The following is a 10,907-nucleotide window of genomic DNA, read 5'->3' as shown; positions in this document are numbered from 1 at the left end:
TGGATGAGTTAATGAATTTGGTTGCTAGTAGAAGTGCTCCTTTGGATCCTAATGATTTGCCTTTGTCTTCTTTGATTGAGAGTAGCAACGCTAGCTTGGACGTTAATTTTGTTGGTAGGAATAACTTTGGCAACAACAACGCTTTTAGAGGAAACTATGTTCCTAGGCCTTTTCCTAGTAACTCCTCTAATAACTTTGGCAACTCCTACAACAATACTCACGGAAATCACAATAGATTACCCTCTGATCTAGAGAGTAATATCAAAGAGTTCATCAACTCTCAAAAGATTTTCAATGCGTCCATAGAGGAAAAACTACTCAAAATTGACGATTTGGCTAAGAGCGTTGATAGGATTTCTTGTGATGTTGATGCTTTGAAAACTAGATGTGTGATACGTCTCCAACGTATCTATAATTTTTGATGGTTTCATGCTATTATCTTGTCAAACTTTGGATGTTTTGCATGCCTTTTATTTATTTTCTGGGACTAACCTATTAACTCAGTGCTAAGTGCCAGTGACTTTTTTTCCATGTTTTTGACCCATTTCAGAGGAGATTTTGAAACGGAGTCCGAACGGAAAAAAATCCCCGAAAAGATTTTTTCTGGAACGGAAGAAGATCGGAGAGCTTTGGGGCCAAGCCAGAAGAGCCCCAGGGGCCCCACAAGCCCCCACCCCGCGGCCAGGGGGGTCGCGCCATGCAGGCTTGTGGGCCCCCGGGAGGTCCCCTGACCTAGATCTTGCGCCTATAAATTCCCAAATATTCCCAAAAAAATCAGGGGAGCATCGTAATCACTCTTCCGCCGCCGCAAGCTTCTCTCTCTGCAAGATCCCATCTGGGGCACGTCCTGGTGCCCTGCCGGAGGGGGAATTCAGACACGGAAGGCTTCTCCATCAACACCATGACCTCTCCAATGATGCGTGAGTAGTTCACCATAGACCTACGGGTCCATAGCTAGTAACTAGATGGCTTCTTCTCTCTCTTGGATCTTCAATACAAAGTTCTCCATGATCTTCATGGAGATCTATCCGATGTAATCTTCTTTTGCGGTGTGTTTGTCGAGATCCGATGAATTGTGGATTTATGATCATATTATCTATGAATCTTATTTGAGTTTCTTGTTATATCTCTTATGCATGATTTCATATCCTTGTAATTCTCTTCGAGTTGTGGGTTTTGTTTGGCCAACTAGATCTATGATTCTTGAATTGGGAGAAGTACTTGGTTTTGGGTTCATACCGTGCGGTGACCTCACCCAGTGATAGAAGGGGTAGCAAGGCACGCATCGTGTTGTTGCCATCAAGGGTAAAAAGATGGGGTTTTCATCATTGGTTTGAGTCTATCCCTCTACATCATGTCATATTGCTTAAAGCATTACTCTGTTCGTCAAGAACTCAATACAATAGATGCATGCTGGATAGCGGTCGATGTGTGGAGTAATAGTAGTAGATGCAGAAAGTATCGGTCTACTTGTCTCGGACGTGATGCCTATATGCATGATCATTGCCTTAGATATCGTCATGACTTTGCGCGGTTCTATCAATTGCTCGACAGTAATTTGTTCACCCACCGTAATACTTGCTATTTTGAGAGAAGCCTCTAGTGAACACTATGGCCCCTAGGGTCTACTCCACACCATATTTTCAGCCTTACAGTTTTTAATACATTGCACTTTCCGCCTTCAGATCTCACTTTTGCAAACAATCTTGAAGGGATTGACAACCCCTTTGAAGCGTTGGGTGCAAGTTTGTTTGTGTTTGCGCAGGTACGCTGGACTTGACGAGACCCTCCTTCTAGATCGATACCTTGGTTCTCAAACTAAGGGAAATACTTACTGCTCCTGTGCTGCATCACCCTTTCCTCTTCAAGGGAAAAAACCAACGCAAACCAGAGAAGTAACAAGAAGAATTCCTACGCCCCAGGGAAGGACTTTTGTTGCCGCAGCAGAAGAATTTCTGGCGCCGTTGCCGGGGAGGAGGATCAAGTCAAGAATAGTCTCCCGTCAACGTGCCAATTTCTGGCACCGTTGCCGGGGAGGAAGGTCAAGTCAAGAACTCATCCAAGTAGGTGTCGCACACTCATCTCTTGCATTTACTTTGTTTGCCAATTGCCTCTCGTTTTTCTCTCCCCCACTTCACCAATTTGCCTTTTTTGTTTGCCTTTTTCGATCGCCCTTTTCGTTCGCCCTTTTTCTCGCCTGCTCTTTGTTTGCTCGTGTGATTGCTTGCTTGCTGAAGTCACCGAACAAAAACACCAAACTTTGTGACTTCTCGAATACTAATAATAATGATTTTATTAGTACTCTGATTGCTCCCGCCACTAGTGCGGAGTCATACGAAATCAATGCCGCTTTGCTGAATCTTGTTATGAAAGAGCAATTCTCTGACCTTCCTAGTGAAGATGCCGCATCCCATCTCAATACCTTCATTGAGCTTTGCGATATGAAAAAGAAAAGAGATGTGGATAAGGACGTGATTAATTTGAAGCTTTTTTCCTTTCTCATTGCGAGATCGCCAAAAACTTGGTTTTCTTCTTTGACCAAAAATAGTATCGATTCTTGGGATAAGTGCAAAGATGCTTATATATCCAAGTATTTTCCACCGGCTAAGATCATCTCTCTCCGTAATGATATCATGAATTTCAAGCAACTTGATCATGAACATGTTGCACAAGCTTGGGAGAGGATGAAATTAATGATTAGAAATTGTCCCGCTCATGGCTTGAGTCTTTGGATGATTATCCAAATCTTTTACGCTGGCTTGAATTTCGCTTCTAGAAATATCTTGGACTCTGCCTCAGGTGGAACGTTCATGGAAATCACGTTAGGAGAATCCACAAAGCTCTTAGACAACATCATGACAAACTACTCTTGGTGGCACACTGAAAGGTCACCTACTAGTAAGAAGGTACACGCTATAGAAGAAATTAACTCGTTGAGTGCTAAGATGGATGAGTTAATGAATTTGGTTGCTAGTAGAAGTGCTCCTTTGGATCCTAATGATTTGCCTTTGTCTTCTTTGATTGAGAGTAGCAACGCTAGCTTGGACGTTAATTTTGTTGGTAGGAATAACTTTGGCAACAACAACGCTTTTAGAGGAAACTATGTTCCTAGGCCTTTTCCTAGTAACTCCTCTAATAACTTTGGCAACTCCTACAACAATACTCACGGAAATCACAATAGATTACCCTCTGATCTAGACAGTAATATCAAAGAGTTCATCAACTCTCAAAAGATTTTCAATGCGTCCATAGAGGAAAAACTACTCAAAATTGACGATTTGGCTAAGAGCGTTGATAGGATTTCTTGTGATGTTGATGCTTTGAAAACTAGATGTGTGATACGTCTCCAACGTATCTATAATTTTTGATGGTTTCATGCTATTATCTTGTCAAACTTTGGATGTTTTGCATGCCTTTTATTTATTTTCTGGGACTAACCTATTAACTCAGTGCTAAGTGCCAGTGACTTTTTTTCCATGTTTTTGACCCCTTTCAGAGGAGATTTTGAAATGGAGTCCGAACGGAAAAAAATCCCCGAAAAGATTTTTTCTGGAACGGAAGAAGATCGGAGAGCTTTGGGGCCAAGCCAGAAGAGCCCCAGGGGCCCCACAAGCCCCCACCCCGCGGCCAGGGGGGTCGCGCAATGCAGGCTTGTGGGCCCCCGGGAGGTCCCCTGACCTAGATCTTGCGCCTATAAATTCCCAAATATTCCCAAAAAAATCAGGGGAGCATTGTAATCACTCTTCCGCCGCCGCAAGCTTCTGTCTCTGCAAGATCCCATCTGGGGCACGTCCTGGTGCCCTGCCGGAGGGGGGATTCGGACACGGAAGGCTTCTCCATCAACACCATGACCTCTCCAATGATGCGTGAGTAGTTCACCATAGACCTACGGGTCCATAGCTAGTAACTAGATGGCTTCTTCTCTCTCTTGCATCTTCAATACAAAGTTCTCCATGATCTTCATGGAGATCTATCCGATGTAATCTTCTTTTGCGGTGTGTTTGTCGAGATCCGATGAATTGTGGATTTATGATCATATTATCTATGAATCTTATTTGAGTTTCTTGTTATATCTATTATGCATGATTTCATATCCTTGTAATTCTCTTCGAGTTGTGGGTTTTGTTTGGCCAACTAGATCTATGATTCTTGAATTGGGAGAAGTACTTGGTTTTGGGTTCATACCGTGCGGTGACCTCACCCAGTGATAGAAGGGGTAGCAAGGCACGTATCGTGTTGTTGCCATCAAGGGTAAAAAGATGGGGTTTTCATCATTGGTTTGAGATTATCCCTCTACATCATGTCATATTGCTTAAAGCATTACTCTGTTCGTCAAGAACTCAATACACTAGATGCATGCTGGATAGCCGTCGATGTGTGGACTAATAGTAGTAGATGCAGAAAGTATCGGTCTACTTGTCTCGGACGTGATGCCTATATGCTAGATCATTGCCTTAGATATCGTCATGACTTTGCGCGGTTCTATCAATTGCTCGACAGTAATTTGTTCACCCACCGTAATACTTGCTATTTTGAGAGAAGCCTCTAGTGAACACTATGGCCCCCAGGGTCTACTCCACACCATATTTTCAGCCTTACAGTTTTTAATACGTTGCACTTTCCGCCTTCAGATCTCACTTTTGCAAACAATCTTGAAGGGATTGACAACCCCTTTGAAGTGTTGGGTGCAAGTTTGTTTGTGTTTGCAAAGGTACGCTGGACTTGACGAGACCCTCCTTCTAGATCGATACCTTGGTTCTCAAACTGAGGGAAATACTTACTGCTCCTGTGCTGCATCACCCTTTCCTCTTCAAGGGAAAAAACAACGCAAGCCCAATCTCCGTCAACGTGTCAATTTCTGGCGCTGTTGTTTGAGAAGTAGCAATGTGCTTCTCCCAAAGTCAACATGGATGAAACTTTGAAAGCTATGCGTGTTTCCATGATTGAGAGCCAGGAAAGAACCGCCCAAATTCGTTCTAGACTTGAATGGCTTAAAAAGGCGTGTTCTCGTGATGAGAATCACGAAGATCTTAAAGTGCTTGGTGTGACTCCCATTGAATCTTTGTTTTCTTGTGTCAAACCTAATGATTATGGGGCTGGATATGAATCCACTTTGGTTGAAAAGTGCCCCAATGATTCAGAGTCCATCTATCTTGATGCTAAAAGCATTAAAAGTGGAGTAGAAGACGTTAAAACTTTGAGTAGTAATGAAATTACTACCGTGGATTTCAAGGAATTCAATTATGATAGTTGCTCCTTGATTGAATGCATTTCTTTGATGCAATCCATGTTGAACTCTCCACACGCTCATAGCCAAAACAAAGCCTTTACCGATCATATCTTCGAAGCTATGATGAAATCTCTTGAAGAGAAACTTGAATTGGAAGTCTCTATCCCTAGAAAGCTTCATGATGAGTGGGAACCTACCATCAAAATCAAAATAAAAAACTATGAGTGCAATGCTTTGTGTGATTTGGGTGCTAGTGTTTCTGCGACTCCAAAGTCTTTATGTGATGTTCTGGGTTTTAATGAGATTGAAGAGTGTTCTCGTAATTTGCATCTTCTGATTCTACTATCAAGAAACCCGTGGGAAGGATCAATGATGTTCTTATTGTTGCAAATAGGAACTATGTACCCGTGAATTTCATTGTGCTTGACATTGATTGCAATCCTACCTGCCCTATTATTCTTGGTAGACCTTTCCTAAGGACTATCGGTGCTATCATCGATATGAAGGAAGGGAATATTAGATTTCAATTTCCTTTAAGGAAGGGCATGGAACACTTTCCTAGAAAGAAAATAAGATAGCCTTATGAATCCATGATGAGGGCCACTTATGGTTTGAGCACAAAGACGACGATACGTGATTCTATCGCTCCTAACCCTAGCTAAGGGCGTTAAACAATAGCGCTTGTTGGGAGGCAACCCAATGAATTTATATTTTTCATTCTATTTTGTTGCGTCCATACTTTCATAATTCTGTTGTGATTGTGTTTTTTGTGTTTCATTTTGTGTTTGAGCCAAGCAAAACCTTTATGACTAGTCTTGGTAATGGTTGTTTGATCCTGCTGGAAAAAGGACAGAAACTTTTCGCTCAATAGATGATTTTTCATTTTTATTCAGAAAGAGATTTTTTGTTTATTTTTTTTGCTGCTGGTTGATATACTTTTTACCTAGACGATCGTAATGTTTCAGATTTTTCGAGGTACCAGAAGTATACGAAGTATACAGATTGCTACAGACTGGTCTGTTTTTGACAGATTCTGTTTTTGTTGAGTTGGTTGCTTGTTTTGATGAAACTATGGTTAGTATCGGGGGGGGGGGGGGGTACTGGACATGGAAAAAGAATAATACAGTAGCCCATCATCAATATAGATGGAATTCAAGTTTGCTAAAGTAACAAAAGAAGTGGTAGTTTGTTTTCTTGTACTAATGTTATCACAAGTTTCTGTTTAAGTTTTGTGTTGTGAAGTTCTCAAGTTTTGGGTGACGTTCTCATGGACAAAGAGATAAGGAGTGGAAATAGCTCAAGCTTGGGAATGCCCAAGGCATCCAAAGCCAAATGCAAGGACACCAAAAAGCCTAAGCTTGGGGATGCCTCGGGAAGGCATCCCCTCTTTCCTCTTCAATCCATCGGCAACATTACTTGGAGCTATATTTTTATTCACCATATGATATGTATTTTGCTTGGAGCGTCTTGTATCTTAGGAGCCTTTTCTTTTTGTTGTGTCACAATCATCCTTGCTGCACACCTTTTTGAGAGAGAGAGACATGCACTCATCGTGATTTTGCTAGAATGCTCATAGTGCTTCACTTATATCTTTTGAGCTAGATACTTCTACTCTAGTGCTTCACTTATATCTTTTGAGCTAGATACTTTTGCTCTTGTGCTTCACTTATATCTTTAGAGCACGGCGGTGCGTGATTTGGTAGTTGGCTTATGCTATGGAAGTAGTCCCAAATGTGCTAGGTACCCAAAGAGGCTGCAAAAACCTCCATCTTCATGTGCATTGAGTAGAAAGAGAAGTTTTGATTCCTCTCAATTAGTTTTGAGACGTGGATTCGGTGATATTAAGAGTTATGTTAGTAGGGTGTTGTGAATCTAGAGATACTTGTGTTGGAGTTAGTGATTCCCGTAGCATGCACGTATTGTGAACCGCTATGTTAGGAAGTCGGAGCATAATTGATCTATTGATTCTCATCCTTTGTGTTGAGGTCCGGATCGCGCGATGGTACCTACTAACCCTTCCCCTCGGAGTATGTGTTTAGTACTTTGTGTCAATTACTAATAAAAACTTCCGCACTAAGTATGTGAGTTCTTCATGACTAATGTGAGCCCATGGTATAGATGCACTTTCACCTTCCACCATTGCTAGTCTCTCTAGTGCCGCGCAATTCTCGCTGGTGTACAAACCCACCAAATTCCTTCCTCAAAACAGACACCATACCTACCTACCATGGCATTTTCATAGCCATTCCGAGATATATTGCCATGCAACTCCCATCGTTCCGTCTCATGACTTGTGCCGTCACTCTCATATTGCCATTGTGCTATCGTTGCACATCCCGGTACACTGCCGGAGGCATTTCCTATGGAGTCGTCATCATTGTGATCTTTGAGCTTTGAGTAAATAAAAAGTGTAATGATCATCATTATTAGAGCATTGTCCCGTGTGAGAAAATAAAAAAAGAGGCCAAAGAGCCCAAAAACAAAAAAAAGAGAAAAGAAAATAAAAGAGAAAAAAGAGAGGCCTAAGAGCCCAAATAAAAAAAGAGAGAAGGGACAATGCTACTATCCTTTTCCACACTTGTGCTTCATGTTGGCACCATGTTCTTCATGATTGAGAGCTTCTTGCTTTGTCACTACCATATGCTAGTGGGAATCTTCGTTTTAAAACTTGGCTTGTCTATTCCAATGATGGGCTTCCTCAAAATTGCCCTAGGTCTTCGTGCGCAAGCAAGTTGGATGCACACCCACTATTTTTCCTCTTAAGCTTTCACATACTTATTGCTCTAGTGCATCTCTTGTATGGCAATCCCTACTCATTCACATTGATATCTATTAATGGGCAGCTTCATAGCCTATTGATACGCCGAGTCAGTGTGACCATCTCCTCCTTTTTGTCTCACAACCACCACCACACTCTATTCCACCTATAGTGCTATATCCATGGCTCGCGCTCATGTATTGCGTTACAGTTATAAAAAGTTTGAGAAAGTAAGAGTGCGAAAACAATTACTTGGCCAATTCCGAGGTTGTGCATGATTTACATTAGTTGTGTGAGGATGATGGAGCATAGCCACACTATATGATTTTGTAGGGATAACTTTCTTTGGCCTTGTTATTTTGAAAGTTCATGATTACTTTGCTAGTTTGCTTGAAGTATTATTGTTTTCATGTCAATAGAAAACTATTGTTTTCATGTCACATGAAATAAGTTGCAAAGGAAAACTATGCTAGGTAGCATTCCACATCAAAAATTCATTCTTTATCACTTGCCTACTCGAGGACGAGCAGGAGTTAAGCTTGGGGATGCTTGATACGTCTCCAACGTATCTATAATTTTTGATGGTTTCATGCTATTATCTTGTCAAATTTTGGATGTTTTTCATGCTTTTTATTTATTTTCTGGGACAAACTTATTAACTCAGTGCCAAGTGCCAGTTCCTGTTTTTTCCATGTTTTTGACCCCTTTGAGAGGAGATTTTGAAACGGAGTCCAAACGGAAGAAAATCCACGAAAATATTTTTTCTGGAATAGAAGAAGATCGGAGGACTTGGGGGCCAAGCCAGAGGAGCACCAGGGGCCCCACAAGCCCCCACCCTACGGCCAGGGGGGCGTGCCGTCCAGGCTTGTGGGCCCCCTGGAGGTCCCCTGACCTAGATCTTGTGCCTATATATTCCCAAAAAAATCAAGAGACGATCGCAATCACTTTTCCGCCGCCGCAAGATTCTGTCTCCGCAAGATCCCATCTGGGGCACGTCCTGGTGCCCTGCCGGAGGGGGGATTCGGACACGGAGGGCTTCTTCATCAACACCATGACCTCTCCGATGATGCATGAGTAGTTCACCATAGACCTATGGGTCCATAGCTAGTAACTAGATGGCTTCTTCTCTCTCTTGGATTTTCAATACAAAGTTCTCCATGATATTCATGGAGATCTATCCGATGTAATCATCTTTTGCGGTGTGTTTGTCAAGATCCGATGAATTGTGGATTTATGATCGGATTATCTACGAATCTTATTTGAGTTTCTTCTGATCTCTCTTATGCATGATTTCATAACCTTGTATTTCTCTTCGAGTTGTGGGTTTTGTTTGGCCAACTAGATCTATGATTCTTGCAATGGGAGAAGTGCTTGGTTTTGGGTTCATACCGTGCAGTGACCTCACCCAGTGACAGAAGGAGTAGCAAGGCACGCATCGTGTTGTTGCCATCAAGGGTAAAAAGATGGGGTTTTCATCATTGGTTTGAGATTATCCCTCTACATCATGTCATCTTGCTTAAAGCGTTACTTTGTTCGTCATGAACTCAATACGCTAGATGCATGCGGGATAGCGGTCGATGTATGGAGTAATAGTAGTAGATGCAGAAAGTATCGGTCTACTTGTCTCGGACGTGATGCCTATATGCATGATCATTGCCTTAGATATCTTCTTGACTTTGCGCGGTTCTATCAATTGCTCGACAGTAATTTGTTCACCCACCGTGATATTTGCTATTATGAGAGAAGCCTCTAGTGAACACCATGGCCCCCATGGTCTACTCCACACCATATTTTCAGCCTTACACTTTTTACTTCGTTGCACTTTACGCCTTCAGATCTCACTTTTGCAAACAATCTTGAAGGGATTGACAACCCCTTTGAAGCGTTGGGTGCAAGCTTGTTTGTGTTTGCGCAGTTACTTTGGACTTGACGAGGCCCTCCTTCTGGATCGATACCTTGGTTCTCAAACTGAGGGAAATACTTACTGCCCCTGTGCTGCATCACCCTTTCCTCTTCAAGGGAAAAAACCGGCGCAAACCAGAGAAGTAACAAGAAGAATTCCTATGCGCGAGGGAAGGACTTTTGTTGCCGCAATATAGGTACAACAACCTTGTCTTATCAACCATGTTGTTAGACAATGATGAACCTACGAGCTATGAAGAAGCAATGGTGGGCCCGGATTCCAGCAAATGGTTAGAGGCCATTAAATCCGAGATAGGATCCGTGTATGAAAACAAAGTATGGACTTTAGAAGTATTACCTGAAGGGGGAAAGACTATTCAGAATAAATGGATCTTTAAGAAGAAACGGACGCAGACACTAATGTCACCATCTATAAAGCTCGACTTATGGCAAAGGGGTTTTCACAAGTTCAAGGAGTTGACTACGACGAGACTTTCTCACCCATAGAAATTCTTAAGTTCGTCAGAATCATGTTAGCAATAACTGCATTTTCCGATTATGAAATTTGGCAGATGGATGTCAAAACAGCGTTCCTTAGCAGTTTCCTTAAGGAAGAGTTGTATATGATGCAACCAGAAGGTTTTGTCGATCTAGAGAACGCTGACATAGTATGCAAACTCCAGCGATCCATTTATGGACTGGTGCAAGCATCTCAGAGTTGGAATCAGCGCTTTGATGAGGTGCTCAAGGCGTTTGTGTTTATACAAGTTTATGGAGAAGCTTGTATTTACAAGAAAGTGAGTGGGAGCTCTATAACATTTCTAATATTATATGTGGATGACATATTGCTGATTGAAAATGATATAGAACTTTTGGGAAGCGTAAAGGTTTACTTGAATAATTTTTTTTCAATGAAGGACCTGGGAGAAGCTACTTACATATTGGGCATCAAGATCTATAGAGATAGATCAAGACGCTTGATAGGACTTTCACAAAGCACATACCTTGATAAAGTTA

This window comes from Hordeum vulgare, chromosome 4H (genome assembly GCF_904849725.1).
Source record: "Hordeum vulgare subsp. vulgare chromosome 4H, MorexV3_pseudomolecules_assembly, whole genome shotgun sequence".
Classification (NCBI taxonomy): Eukaryota; Viridiplantae; Streptophyta; class Magnoliopsida; order Poales; family Poaceae; genus Hordeum; species Hordeum vulgare.
This window is presented reverse-complemented; position numbering follows the sequence as displayed.